We start from the raw sequence: 15,571 nt of genomic DNA, 5'->3' as shown, positions 1-15,571 counted from the left end.
GAAAATTTACAACTGTCCTGCAAGTAAAATATATTCATTTTTCGAGAAAAAGGGCGTTTCTTCTTCCCATGACGGAGCCGTTGAGTAAAAGAGGCTCGGCCTGCTGTCTTAGTCGCCGATACGCCTGATTATCAGATTCTTATCGATCACTTTATGTTGCAGGAGTGGAAAACACAACTGCCCTTGACCATTTATCTTTACTGCGTTCCTACGTATTATACCTTTTATCCGTCATGTAATTGGACTGCTTTATTTCACTTGCCTTTTACTGATTCGAAAACAGTGACTAAAAGTAAAAACTTTACCAATGTAAATACTACTACCATGTTTTGTTTTAAAAACCTTTATTGTGAAAATGTCAGTATACAAATACGGGCCTATAACCACGTGGGCCGGCCACGGAGCAAACTGAAATCGTATATGATGAGGAGACATTTACATTGTAGAGGAACGTAACGAGCGGGCCATTAGGTTGCAAGAACTAAGGTGTCTAACAGTTGCGGAATCGGTGGACGTACATTTTGTAATTAAAATACGACAGGGCCACTTACAAAAAAATTATCTAGATATACATTTGCGGGCAAGTACCATGGGTGACGTTAATTCGAACTTTCAATAGTACAGTAATCAATAACACATCAGAACTTAATATCAATAGGGATGTCGAAATATTCAATCAATTCTCGTCCCCGCCCGCCATGAGCATCAAAACTGCATTCATATCTCGTGATATCAAGGTTGTTCAACCAGTACACAACAAGGAGTTACGAGTCCCATTTATACCGGCGCCATTTTGGGCGAGGCCGGGCAGGTCCAAGATATAGTCAAAATGTGTCCACCAACCATCGGCCAGACCAGAACCCCTTTCGGCCCTTTATGCTACAAGATGGTGTCTTCCATTCAGAAAATATTGTTGGCAGCATTTTGAAAGGAAAGATAAACAGCCGTTCTCCTAGTGAGTCTCACATTGTTACATTTAGGAAGAATGTTGAAGAGTAGTATGTTGAAAATCTGAAGCCATTGTTCTACAAAATCTCAATCAGCCTTGGATGGGAAAAAAAATCCTGAAGAATGTACAAACTGAAAACCAATTTTTGTCTGTATAGCATCAACAGCAACGCTTGAGTCAGCTTTGTGTGAAGCCGCCATTTTGATTCAATCAATAACGTCCCCCTGCACACATTCAGGGACCTGGTCGTGTCTTCAGGTCAAACGGATTGTGGGACAAGATGAAGAAAGGAAAAGGAATAAAGTTCCGCCGGACCTCAGGAGCCGGCCGCCTATGTCATGGGCGATCTTTGGCCACACCAGGGCAATAGTGAAGCTGCAGCAGGTGCAAATAAGCTTCAGACAGTGTTACAAGCACTGCTCAGAACTCTCAACTATGGCACTCAACATCCAGGACTTGCCATCCGGATCTTGGCGGATCTTTTAGTGGACCAGTCCCAAATCCGAAGAGCCGTCCGCCATTTTAAGAGTCCTATGGCAGCCGCATATCGCTGCACCGCAAGAGTGGGCGCAACTCAACTACATGGTGAGCGAGACGCTGTAGCCGCAAGAGCGGGCGATAAACAGCTGAATGGAGGATGAGGCACAGTGTAGCAAAAGCGGGCGGAATGGCAACTGAAACGGTAAAGGGGCGCCCCAGTACAGCAGACGAGCCTCCACCTGGGGAGGCCCGTTCACGCCGCCTCCCCCACGCCCCCCCCCCGGGGTGCCCCACGCCGTTTTTCGGAGCAGCATTGTAGGATACCAAAACCAGTGCGGCAACTTACTGGACATCACCTGGGTGCCATCCACATCTCAGCGCGTTCTGCTGCCTTGGGACTATTCGCACAACAGACCGCTACTGACGAGGCCTCCCCGCGCACCCCCCGGGGCGCCCCACGCTGTTTTTCTGAGCTGCATTGTAGGATACCAAAAACCAGTGCGGCACCCAGGTGACATCACCTGGGTGCCGTCCAGAACTCAGCACGTTGTGCTGCCTTGGGACTATTCGCACAAAACACAGCTACTGACCATTGTTGCTTCTTTTTTCCAAAAAATGTTTAAATGTATTTACAGTTTTTGTTGCGTTCTATATATTTATAAGTTAATAAAGTTTTATAATCCTACTACTTTGTTGGAGTGCTATATATTTTTAAAAAATCGGGTGAATGGGGCCTTGAATCGGGTTATTGTCATGTGTGGGCTTTGGAAGTGTACTGCTACAGGATCGGACGTTTCAAACTCAAATGCACGTTCTTTTTCTTACCTTTCCGAAGCATGGAGCGCAATAGCAGGCAGAGAAAGGGTGATGCAAGTGTTGAACACTGCCTGGCCTGGCAAGTTGCTGGCAGTGCCCCCCCCCCGCCCGCTCCTGAAAGAGGGCACACACACACACCGCCGCCCCGAGTACTTCACAGATCTTTAAAAGACCATGCGCTTGTTAATGAGGCTTAAATGGTTTATCACCCCTTCTAGAGCCCCTGCATCGGCCCTCTGACGTTTCCTGGAAGAATTAGCACGTAACACAATACCAAGCCCTGTCAGCTGAAACCCCCGAGGAATCGGGTTTTTGCTTGCAGGAATCGGGAGGCGGGAGACTAGCACTGAAATCGGTAGTCTCACGCCTGAATCGGGAGGGTTGGCATGTCTGGATTCTCTACAGCTGGGGCAATAAACTACATCCGCAGGGCTAGGTGATAGCCTGGGACCGGCCTGGACAATCGGACACAGAGGAAGAGGAGTGTCAGAGGGTGCGGTAATGAATAGGGTGAAAGGGACGTGTCGGGCGGGCACAGGGTGTGATTCTCAGGGAAGAGCAGCGCAGATGGGGGGAAGTTTATGGCCCATGCATGAGAGAGAGAGCGGGGGTGACCAGTGCGTGGGGGAGATGCTTGCGAGGGTGGGGAGCCGTGCTGAGAATCGACGGCGTGCAGAGAGTGGGTCTGGTCAAGGCATCTAAAATGGCTGCCGTGCACGACAAAATTGTGGCATTGGAATAAAGGCAAGATGGCGCAGACAATGTTTATCAATAAGGATTCATTTATAACAAAATATTTTATCGCAGTGACAAATTGGCCGTCAACACTTCCTGATTTCCATCGAATCGAACGTTAACAGACGTCACGCAGCAAAAAAAAAAAAAAAAAAAAAAACGCTCAAGCACAGCCGCTGGAAGACATGTATCAACATATATGAGCCCCCTCAGCCACCCTCAGAAAACATAAGGGATCAGGATACGTCTCCCGCACCCCCTTATACCTAGTAATTTAATTAAAACGAAACACAAAATGGCGAATTCCCGTTTCGCTACCAGTTTGCGGCCCAGTTCGCGGCCCGGGAAGCGCTTCTACCGTGAAAAATCAATTTTTTTTTATTTTCCCCACGGGACCCTTTAATAACCCCAACATCATTCCTAGGGGGTCAAGAGGGGTCTACCTTGCCCCCTTTCATTAAATTCCCCCTTCGTTTTTCACCTCTTCTTCTCTCTCGATCCTACCGAGAGATAAGATGGCGGCCGCTCCGGACTGTTTAGAATGTTGACAGACACCGGAAAGCCAATCAGCTTCGCATCGCAAAGTTCCGTTTCGCGAAAAGTACGCGAACCGGAGCGCAGCCCGGAGCGCTGTTACAGATATATATCTTGTTTTGAACGTTAATTTCTCAAAATCCACTGGAGCACATATATTGAGACCTAGCAAAGGCACATCGGGCTAACAGTCCCTACAATTTTGCCAAGTTTCGTGCAAATCCATTCAGCCGTTCGGGCTAAAAGTGAGGCCAACCGCCCTATGGAAATTAACATGGGAAAAACGCGTTTTGGGACCCCCCTTTTTTCTCGGCCCCCACTTGATGAAACCCCCCCAAATTTTCAAGGGCTGCTCAGAAACAAAATGTGCCATTTTCCTGAAAATTTCAGCCGATTCCGTCCACAAACGCCAAAGTTATTAGACATAGAATTTTCAAAAATCCCATAGGGAAAAAATCCTAACTATATATACCTACTGGCGACAGCCAGTAGGTAATATTTATATATTTATATATTCCCACAGCTACTCTTTATACTGAGGTATAACACCAAAAATAATGTCGTCCTCCAGAATGATATCACAGCAGTCTATGCTTGGATGAGCCAACAGTGGCTCAAGCTCAACATTGACAACACCAAAATCCTTATTGTGAGTACAGACAACCAGTAATGGCAAACTGCATTTTGTGGCCCTTGTCTCATGCCCACGATATCAGTTGGGTCTTAGTGTCAAAATCAACTATGTTACAAAGGATTCTCAAGTATCTATGTGGCATCTTCCTGCACTTTTCACATTTGTTAACTTCACTCCCTTGCTCCATATCTTACACAGGAAAGTAGAGCCACAGCTATTACAGCAACAGCTGTGCCAAGACTGAAATATTCCAAAAGTCTGCCTCTTAATATCAAAACTGCTTTCAAACTCAGGCAACCAGATGTATTGCAGGAGCCCTCAAATTTAGCACAGCTGCTAACTGCATGTCGCGGCATCAGCTCCCAATAAAGGAGCACTTTGTCCAAAGATTCAATGTATAATCCATTACACTATATGTGGCACTACTCCATCCGTCCATCACCACCCCCTTTTGTACCGCTTTTGGCGGCCATAAGTGTGGCAGGGTATACTCAGATGTGAGTCCCTTGCTCACTTTGCAACTGGATTGAAGCAAGCCGGGCTGAAGACGGCTGGAATGCCAGAAACCGGTCCTCGGAAGCTTGTTTCCGGTCCAGGGAAGACATGGCTTGGCAGTTCGGGCTAGACTGTTCCCATGAGGCACAGGGTCAGACTGATTTGCATATAGCCATGTCTGAACTGGGGTGGCAGAGTGGGCTAAAGAATGGTGATGGATTAAACCCATATCTTTTGACTGGGTGTGAGTGTTTGATTCAGATGCTCCGTCCATCACCACCCCCTTTTGTACTGCTTTTGGCCGCCATAAGTGTGGCAGGGTATGCTCAGACGTGAGTCCCTTGCTCACTTTGCCACTGGATTCAAGCAAGCCGGGCTGAAGATGGCTGGAATGCCAGAAACCGGTCCTCGGAAGCTTGTTCCCGTTCCAGGGAACATATGGCATGGCAGTTCGGGCTGGACTGTTCCCATGAGGCACAGGGTCAGACTGATTTGCATATAGCCATGTCTGAACTGGGGTGGCAGAGTGGGCTAAAGAACGGTGATGGATTAAACCCAGATCTTTTGACTGGGTGTGAGTGTTTGATTGATTTAGATGCTTCGTCCAATCACCACCCCCTCTTGTACAGCTATTACAGCAACAGCTGGGCCAAGACTGAAATATTCCAAAAGTCTGCATCTTAATATCAAAACTTCTTTCAAAATCAGGCAACCAGATGTATTGCAGGAGCCCTAAAATTTAGCACAGCTGCTAACTACATGTCGCTGCATCAGCTCCCAATAAAGGAGCACTTTGTCCAAAGATTCAATGTATAATCCATTACACTATATGTGGCACTACTCCAGACTTCATCTCATACAGGATAAAAAGATATTTCCCTATGAAAACTCTTTGCTCATCTAACCCTCTTCCACTGCAAGTTCCAAGATGTTGGTAAGCTTGTATGCGCAGAGGTGGGGGGGGGGGGGGGAGGGGGGGGGATTTAGAGGGGTGCTCATTTTCAGTATGTGCCCAACCCTATGAAACGACCTACCCAAAGATAGCTTCCTCTGCTCCAATCATTTTTCCTTCAGCAATAAATTGTAAATAACTTTTTTTTGTTAGTAATAAGCCCAGTTTGTCCTTCATACCATTGCGCCAGGAGACCCTCACCTGACCTTGTGCTCTAAAAATCTCAAAACAGATTCTGACAGCGTGCACAGGCCTACTTTATGGTGTAAGTTAGTTGCAATCCAACAAATTCAAGAGCTCAGTAGATTCTTGGAGACACACCAGTGGTAGAATGTTTTACGCTTACACAACATGTTTTGGGGTGGATATCATGCTACCTGCTTGTAGGGTGGCCACATGGCTCTTGGAGCACGCAAACCTCTGAATTCAAATTGTTAGGATGTCAGGAGTTCACGTGAAACTATGCTGAGCCATTCATGCTGGGCCATATTGCCCTTCTCCTTTGTCAGCAGTGCAGATATAGCCTAAAGTGGAACTGCCTTTCTACAGATTGTCTATAAAATGAAGAGGGCAAGTTGATACAATCTCTACATGATGGTAATGGTGAAAGGAGCAGGCAATAATCCCAGTTGATCCTAATGGAAATGACTCTCACCTATGATCTTGATTGCTGCTGTTTGCAGGCAAAGAATCAGCATTTGTTGTTTAGGAGTACACTAAGCAGGTTCAGGAGGAATTCTTTGTTTAGCAAAGACTAAAACAAGATGGCTTTCAAATGCGTGACGTATTCAAGTCCCTTTTGAGCACATAAACTTGACAGTTTGACAGCATGGTAGGCGTTTTGTTAAAATCAATGTTACATTTTGATTAGTCCAATTCCATGAATTCATGCTTCAACAGAAGTGGCACCTTGTACTTCCCTAGGCAAACCACAAATCTCATGTTGTTCGCCCCCATTTGTTCTAATGCTGTGGTACTCCTAGTTCGGCCTGCGGGCCGCCAGTGGCCCAGCAGACCTTCCTTGGCGGCCTGCGAACCTTTCATGTAATGTACTCCTGGCCCCTCAGAAAGAGAGGGGAGAGAGAGAGGAGAGAGAGGGGAGAGGGAGAGGGGAGAGGGTGAGGGGGGAGAGAGAGGGAGCGGAGAGAGAGAGAGGGGGGAGAGAGAGGGGGGAGAGAGAGAGAGAGAGAAGAGGGGAGAGAGAGAGGAGAGAGAGGGGAGAGAGGGGGGATGAGAGAGAGAGCAGAGAGAGAGTGGAGAGAGAGAGAGCGGAGAGAGAGAGCGGAGAGAGAGAGCAGAGAGAGAGAGCAGAGAGAGAGAGAGTGGAGAGAGAGAGAGAGAGAGTGGAGAGAGAGAGAGAGAGAGTGGAGAGAGAGAGAGAGAGTGGAGAGAGAGAGAGAAGAGGGGAGAGAGAGAGGAGAGAGAGGGGAGAGAGGGGGGGGATGAGAGAGAGAGCAGAGAGAGAGTGGAGAGAGAGAGAGCGGAGAGAGAGAGAGCGGAGAGAGAGCAGAGAGAGAGAGCAGAGAGAGAGCAGAGAGAGAGAGAGTGGAGAGAGAGAGAGAGAGTGGAGAGAGAGAGAGAGAGTGGAGAGAGAGAGAGAGTGGAGAGAGAGAGTGGAGAGAGAGAGTGGAGAGAGAGAGTGGAGAGAGAGAGAGTGGAGAGAGAGAGAGAGTGGAGAGAGAGAGAGTGGAGAGAGAGAGAGTGGAGAGAGAGAGAGAGTGGAGAGAGAGAGAGAGTGGAGAGAGAGAGTGGAGAGAGAGAGTGGAGAGAGAGAGTGGAGAGAGAGTGGAGAGAGAGAGTGGAGAGAGAGAGTGGAGAGAGAGAGTGGAGAGAGAGAGTGGAGAGAGAGAGTGGAGAGAGAGTGGAGAGAGAGAGTGGAGAGAGAGAGTGGAGAGAGAGAGTGGAGAGAGAGAGTGGAGAGAGAGAGAGTGGAGAGAGTGGAGAGAGAGTGGAGAGAGAGCGGAGAGAGGGTGGAGAGAGAGCGGAGAGAGGGTGGAGAGAGGGCGGAGAGAGGGTGGAGAGAGGGTGGAGAGAGAGCGGAGAGAGAGAGAGTGGAGAGAGAGAGTGGAAAGAGAGAGTGGAGAGAGTGAGAGTGGAGAGAGAGTGGAGAGAGGGTGGAGAGAGAGAGAGAGAGGAGAGAGTGGAGAAAGAGTGGAGAAAGAGTGGAGAAAGAGTGGAGAGAGAGAGGGAGAGAGAGAGTGGAGAGAGAGAGTGGAGAGAGAGAGTGGAGAGAGAGAGGGAGAGAGAGTGGAGAGAGAGAGAGTGGAGAGAGAGAGAGAGTGGAGAGAGAAAGTGGAGAGTGTGTAGGGAGAGAGAGAGACTGACAGACGGAGAGAGACTGACAGACGGAGAGAGACTGACAGACGGAGAGAGACTGACAGACGGAGAGAGACTGACAGACGGAGAGAGACTGACAGACGGAGAGAGACTGACAGACGGAGAGAGACTGACAGTCGGAGAGAGACTGACAGTCGGAGAGAGACTGACAGTCGGAGAGAGACTGACAGACGGAGAGAGACTGACAGACGGAGAGAGACTGACAGACGGAGAGAGACTGACAGACGGAGAGAGACTGACAGACGGAGAGAGACTGACAGACGGAGAGAGACTGGCGGAGAGAGACTGATAGAAAGAAAGACTGACAGAAAGAAAGACTGACAGAAAGAAAGAGACTGACTGACCGAGAGACTCTAGAATCTAATGAACGCAAGGTACAATTTTTGCTCTCAGTTCTAATAAATGTATGTGTATTTACTGCTCTTGGGAGAAACGTAGGACATACGTTTATAATTCTTCATGATGAACATACCTGCCATTAGGCTTTCCGGTAAGTGTCGGCCAACACAAGAATAAAAACTGAAATAACAAGGTTACTGGTGCCAGACCCTCATTGGTCATGGTTATCAACAAACCCACCAGAAGAGACACAGCAACTATACCTTCTAAATGACTATTTTTAAAGTGGGTGATGCTTCTTAAGCAAATTGAAATAGCCTTTTCCATTACAAATATATTGATTTTGGTTCTTACCTTATGCTACTGTTAAATTTATTTAAAAATTCAATTTTAACTTGTTGAACAATAATAATCCCAAAAATGTATTTGATAGGTCCTGCGTTCTTCCACCCCATTCATTATATTGAGGCATGATCAGCAGTCTCACAAGGCTTTTCACCATGCGCTTCACAGAAAGATGTATAATTTGAGATGATAATTTAGAAGATTGCAGCAAACCATCCGATTTTCCATACACATTCAATGTTTATTTATTTTTACTTTGTTCTTTGAACAGACACATCTCTGGAGTGATGGGCCTTTCAAAGATCCTTTCTGAATGTCTGATGTGAAGAGCACAACTAAACCATACAGCACCAATGATCTTTCAGGTGCCATGCTGGCGGCCATAAACAGGTCCTTATGCCTCACTGTTTATTTCTCTGTTCTTAACAATTAATTGGTCTATGGTGGCTCAAGCCAGACTCCCCTTGCCAGTTGCCTGCTAACAAATCTTCCTGGTTGTAGTTCGTAGTCACTTAGCTTTACAGTGTAATCATGTTTGGGGGACATGTTTTAGGTCGAGGTAATATCCGGTCTGCCGAAGGCATAACCGGAAGTACCGAGATTTAATGTTTCTTAGTGTGGACTATTTGTCCCGCCTCTGTTTTTGCATCTCTCCTATTGGCTGGCTTCCTAAACTGAGGCCCGCCATTGGAGAAGAGAGCTGTCCCTCCGAATAGGCTCCGTCCTTTTCGGATTTGGAGGTGTGTTCGGTGTTCTTCTTTCCACTTTTAGGCCACGCCCATTCTGAGAACACCGAACACGCCCCCGAATCCGAAAAATTTCGGAAGCTTGAGGCCGCCATTTTTTTGTTTGTGCGGCTCAAGCAGGATCAAACGAGGACGCCTCCCTACAGCTTTGCGGCCTGTGCGGGGTGCCTAGTGCTGAGGGGGGGACGTCTATTGCGGTTTTGCGCTGCGCTAGGGGCCGTGATGCAGCGGAGCTACTCGGGTGCCTTGGACTGCTGGCTGCGTGGTTTTGTGGCTAGTCCGGACTCGAGGCGAGACGTCCCTTTCGGTCCCCCGTCCTGTACATCTTACGGCCCGGGTCGGGGGGTTTGGCTGCAGGCCTCCAGGCGGGGTGAGTGAGCGTGTGCGAGCTGGTTGACCTGCGGGTCTCTGGGAGGTGGTGGGGCGGGGTTGTCGAGGTCTTGTGTGGCCGTGCTGAGTCCAGGGTCGGAGGTTTGGTTCCAAACTTCCTTGGGTAGCGGGGAGCTCCGTGGGGGGAGCGTGTGCATGGTTTTGCTGGCTGCGGGTCTCTGTGGGGTGTGGGGGGGCGGAGCAGGGCTTTCGGTCCCCCGTCCTGTACATCTTACGGCCCGGGTCGGGGGGTTTGGTTGCAGACCTCCGGGCGGGGTGAGTGAGCGTGTGCGAGCTGGTTGACCTGCGGGTCTCTGGGAGGTGGTGGGGCGTGGTATGTCGAGGTCTTGTGTGGCCGTGCTGAGTCCAGGGTCGGAGGTTTGGTTCCAAGCCTCCGGGTGGGCTAATTCCTTTGGTAGCGGGGAGCTCCGTGGGGGGAGCGTGTGTATAGTTTTGGTGGCTGCTGGTCTCTGTGGGGTGTGGGGGGGGGGGACAGGGTTGGCGAGGGCTAGTGTGGCCATGTTTACCGTCTTGCTCTCTGTTTGCGGGCCACGTGGGGTGGTGGTGCGAGTGGGTCTGGGGCCGTTCTGTAGGGGGTGGGGGTGGGTGGAGGTGGGGGAGAGGGTGGTTGGGCAGGCAGCTACAGCCTTCTTGGCTCGTGGGCCCGCTGTAGCAGCGGAGAGTGCGGGGTTGCCACGAGGCCGTCCGGCTGTCTGGGGGTCATCGTTTGGGAGAGGGCGCGATCGTCCGGCCTCTGGGTGCCATTCACCTTTTTTCTTGCGGAGAGGCGCGCCCTGCTGCTGCTTCTGGTGCCCCTCGCTTCCGATCGTCATGTGCGAGCCGTTTCGGGGGGCACCCTGCGGCTTCGTTAGCGGGGGCGGAGGGCACACCGACTTCTTTTGGGAAACTTTGTTTTGGCGCTCTGCTCCCGGTGGGCCACCGAGTCGAGGGCCCTGCGTGTCGTGGGGGGGGGGGGGGGGGGGGGGGGGGGGCATGGCGCCTCTTAAGCAGCAGAGCATGACTTATTCCAATAGCGGATGATTTAGCTCAGTCTGCAGAGCGTTGGGCTGTAATTATTAATGGTCCCAGGTTCGATCCTGGGTGGCAGCTGTTTGGGAAATGTATTAAAAAATTCGATATGAGGCGCGGCTGTAGCAACAAGGGCCTTTTGCGTGTCTGACTCTGTTGTTTAAATCCTGACTGCTTATTATCTTTCTTCAATTTCCGTGCAATAAATAGCCTATATAGAGCGTCTTAAATTCAGGCAGCATGAGATATAAACAAGGCAGGCCCTAGTTATGTCATTCATTTTAGGACTTAGGGACGAGCAAGCCTTACATTTGCTGTGCTAGCATATATTTTACTGGCCTATGGTTTATATTTGCAGCATGTGTAGATTGCAAAGGCCAAGCAGCTGCACTTAGAGAAAGTGAAACAAGACATGCTGCATAAAAACAACGTGCAGTTTTATTTACCCTTATTAATCCGTTCACCCTGCTGCAGGCATGGGATGGGAAGAGGTTTATTATGTACAGGGGACAGATCATGTTTTGGGATTGGAAGTGCATTGATGTGATTCACTTTGTGGTACTGTGCTGTTCATTCATCTGTTCATCCTGAGCTACCCGAGGTTTTAACTTCTTTTACGCATGAAGCGCATAAAGGCGATTCAGTTCGAAGCGCTAAGGAGGATACATATGTTGTCTGTTCATCCACCTGCAGACTGGGCTCTGCGTAAAGGGAAGCAGTATGCAGTCCAGTTTCTTACAACTAGGAGGTGCCTAGAAGTCATTCATTTCACATTTCAATTATTCGTTCATTCTGCTTAGACAGATGGGAAGCAGAATTCGCAGTTTTCTTATCAGAAGAGGAAGGTAGCGGTTTCCGGGGGGTGGGGGTGTTCATGACGGTGACCTGTAGCGCCAGGGTCATGACAGTGCATGGGTCTGTGCAGCGAACCTAGAAAAGCCCAGCTTCGCCTTACTTCTCTTCCCATCAACGTCATTAACTAGCTCAGTGGTTAATGCATTCACTGCAGAGAGGTGTGTACAACCTGCTGGTCGCAGTTATAAATTTTAAGGTTAACTCGACATTTCATCATTTAAAAGGCGATGAAATCAGTATCGTTCTTCGAGGATTAGTGGCCTAGTTACAGCGCAGAGAAGCCCCTAGAGTGTAGCCACCTCCTGTAGGAGGACAGAATTTATTAAACTATTGGGACGGGGTCTATACTTCTGTGCGCTGCCTCTTTGCGTTTCTTTATTCGTATTTGTAAAGCGCCAACCACCATTATCAAGGCACTTTGAGCACATGTTCTATTCGGGCGCCTTTACTTTCAGGTCTGGCAAAGCCATCAGACTGCAGGAAGTTTGGTTGACAGGGTGTGTTTGGTTTTGTGTGGTTGCAACATTTGTTCTGTGTTTAGAGTTGGTGTAAGTGTGTGTGTGTGTGTGTGTGTGAAGGGGGTGGGGGGGTTAGTTCAGTTAACGAACCAGAACCCTGCGTTTTAGATTCTGAGGTGTCCTTTCAACATTAATAATACACCTCCAAGGAGCAAAACAAAGCGTTGCACATAACATATTGTTGCAGCCGAGGATTCCAAACGTCAGGGTTTGTGCATAGAACAGCTGCTGCGCGGTGCCCGCTCAAGACCAGATCACAAAAACAGGATGTGGTGGGCAGGGCCGGGACACTGCTGGACAGCACACTTCGCAGTTTCATTTTTTGATATTTACTTTTTGAGGCACCATGAATTTAACTTGCCAGAACCCCTTGCATTTCTTGTGTTTGGGGAGGTTTAAACGATGAACTGGCCACAGTTGATTTAGAGATACCCGAGATCTCTGCAGAAGGCACTGAACCCCACCCCAGGCTGACGTGTTTGGCACTTTGAATCCGACAGCCAGGCTTCAGTTTTTGTTCGACTGTACAAAGTTGTCTGGCATGACACTGCTCTCTTTAAATATAAAGAAGCATTTTCTGAAGAGGAATTTGAGACTGTGGAGATTTTAAGGGCTCTAGATTTGGGAAGATCAGGAAACTGGCTTGCCCAAGATCACAGTTTGTGCAAGTGGCGCTTCCGAAATTTCACCAGGTATCACCTGGTTCCACAAATGTATCCAAATGTCACATCTTTCCCCTGCTTCTCTCGTGAGGCTTGTTTACCCAGACACACGATCCTCACCTGAACCCCAAGACGATCCGAGTCTTGGCATGTGCGACTGTCACATGCGAGCGGCCTTGCGTTCTTTCACAGTGTGATCGGCTTCTTTCACAGTGTGACCGGCTTCTATTTATGGGAGCGTTTAGTGCCGCTAACACCCCTGACCAGCAGACCCCCTAAACATAAGACGCCCAGGCTGGGCATAAGAAACGGGGGCAGGGATGGGTGACGCTTTGATGGGTATTTGTGTGGCGAGGTCCTGGCTCCAGTCCGTCCTTTAAGAAACACGGAGACGAAGGGCAGCTGGCATTTGAGGATTCTCAAGGTTTAATTGAAGGTTGGCAGGGCTGGGGCAGAGTCATGCACAGACTGGCACACCAGTTATTTATAGTGTTTAGAAACCGTGCTGGTCCTAGCAACCTTTGACCAAACCGCATGTTTGATTGCGAATGTGGTTTTTGCCACATTTTCCGCATAATTATTTTTAATCACTTTTGTTGAGAAAAATCTTTAATTGCATGGGCAGGGTGCCTCAAAACACGAGAGCCACGACACGGCAAGCAGTGGGCAACTGTACACCAAACAAATGGCTATGCACTTCAGCACGTGCGTCTGTGCACATAACACGCACACAGGTGAATCAAATAGTCTATCCAAGACCAGCCAATATCAAGTATAAACCATAAACAGCGTAAAGTAGCATCTGTTATTTACAGCGCTTAGAAAACAGCACAAGTGTGGTATATAGTGCTATGCAAAACAAGGAGTTATAATTATCTCTAAATGCATTGGTCTACTCCAAACGTACAGGGCACTCTGCGAGATAACCTACCTCTAAACAATGCCAAAAATACCAGCCACCCACCAATCCCAGAACAGAGGCGAAGCTATTGGCAATGTAAATGACAATGCTATTTATTGATGATTTAAAAAAGAAAAAAAAGAAATGTCATAAGCAATGCCAATAGCTCTACCTTTAATGATGCTGAGATCATTGCATTGTAAATGCTTATTTTTTTGCCCAACTCCAATTGTGGGTAGCTACCCACTTAAAGGGTGATACGATCATAAAATAAAATTGGGCTTTTGGAGAATTTGGAGCTGCAACACTGCTTTGCATGTCTTTTCCATCACATTTCTCGTTAAAAATCTGGCAGATTGCAGGATGCAAGTGGAGATCAAGTCATCTTCTACTATCTGGCTACACCGTTATGTACCTTTTAAACTTCAAGAAGAAGCTCAACAGATTTCTGAAATGTCTGTGGCGACAACAGGGTTAAGTGCTTACCACCTTAGGACTCCGTAACAGCACCCAAAAGTCTGGTAAGTGACATGATTATCCTTGTTGAAACCCTAGATAGGCAATCAAATTAGAAGTTAATATTTGAGCTTCCTATTCAGCAATTGTAGAACTTTAATAAAGTGAACTTCAAAATAAAGACTGAATTAAAAATAACTGGGTTAGAAATAAAATCTTGGATCTAGAAATGAAAAGTTTAAGAAACAAAAAATGTAGCATGTAGAGTGGGAAGTTAGTTACTTGAGAGAATGACCTTTGGTTGTGGTTAACCCAGCGGTAGAACCAGAAAGGTCATTAAATTTAGTGTAATGGAGCACATGACATAAGCAATTTGACACAAAAGTTTCCACTTTTGTTTCAATTTTCAATATCGAATGAATGGAGAATGATTTGAGATGGTGGAGCCTTGTATAGACAATGGAACAGAGATAACGTATAATAAGTTGGTGCATCAATATCTTCTGTATTTGAAAAGTGGTAATTAAATGTTCCTTTCTTTTCTTACAAAAAGGATACAATATTGGAAAGCCATAATCACATTACTATGTCTGTTTACTTTAATCAGGAAAGCACTTCTACCACCCTTTGCATAATAACATAGGTTTACAGATGTATAGCGAAGTCGTTTTCCACTAAGGAGTTCCAACTGACCTCAAAGAGACTATGTGAGCGGAGATCAAGTTGTCTATGTCACTTGAAAACCTAGAGGTGCAAACTCCACGATTGATAACTACCTATTTATGTTATTTTTCACCTCCAGCCACTGCCTCAGCACAACCAATTCTATTAATAGGTTACACTGGGGAAGTGTAATGAGAAAGACATGCACAACACGGCATATACTTCTTGAGCCCTCCTTCCACTAACTGGATATTGAAAATGATATTTACCAAGAGTCCTGCCATCCACCCCCCAAACCCCCACACCACACCCATGTTCAACTTTCAAATCCACCATCATTGTTGGTGCCTTCTTCACTCCCAAACACAAAATACCTGGTGCCATGGCACTCTCTCACATCACTTCCAAAACAATATCTTTTACCTGTCCTAATAGTTAAAACATTGGTCCATGGCATCTTGTCAACAATACTCACCAAATGCTGCACATTATCTCCCCTAACCCCATTCGCCACTCACAGAGTTAAGAGCTGGCACTGTGTTGACAGTGGCTCGTCAGAGTGACTTGAAATCCCTAGTCATTGTAGGTCTTAACAGGCCTGCACTGATGGGGGAAGGCGGTGGCTGGTGCTCCCCAAGGTCAGTGGAGACGCGTGTGAGGGGACAGATATTAAAGACTGAACAACTATTATACCTCCTTCCTTGGGTCGCTGGAGACCTAATGAAAGAAAGAGCATCAGTGTTTCTCTGAACACCT

The 15,571-nt window shown here is 47.7% G+C and overlaps 1 protein-coding gene across 1 annotated transcript in view; it reads right to left on the bottom strand.

Annotated features, from left to right (window-relative positions):
* The window catches only part of KNL1 (kinetochore scaffold 1), a 617,593-nt gene that overhangs the window by 163,690 nt on the left and 438,332 nt on the right, over nt 1–15,571 (bottom strand). The window lies entirely within an intron of this gene.

Source organism: Lissotriton vulgaris, chromosome 9 (genome assembly GCF_964263255.1).
Source record: "Lissotriton vulgaris chromosome 9, aLisVul1.2, whole genome shotgun sequence".
In the NCBI taxonomy this organism is placed as follows: domain Eukaryota; kingdom Metazoa; phylum Chordata; class Amphibia; order Caudata; family Salamandridae; genus Lissotriton; species Lissotriton vulgaris.
Note: the sequence above shows the minus strand (reverse complement) of the source record. Positions and strands in the feature narration are given on the sequence as shown.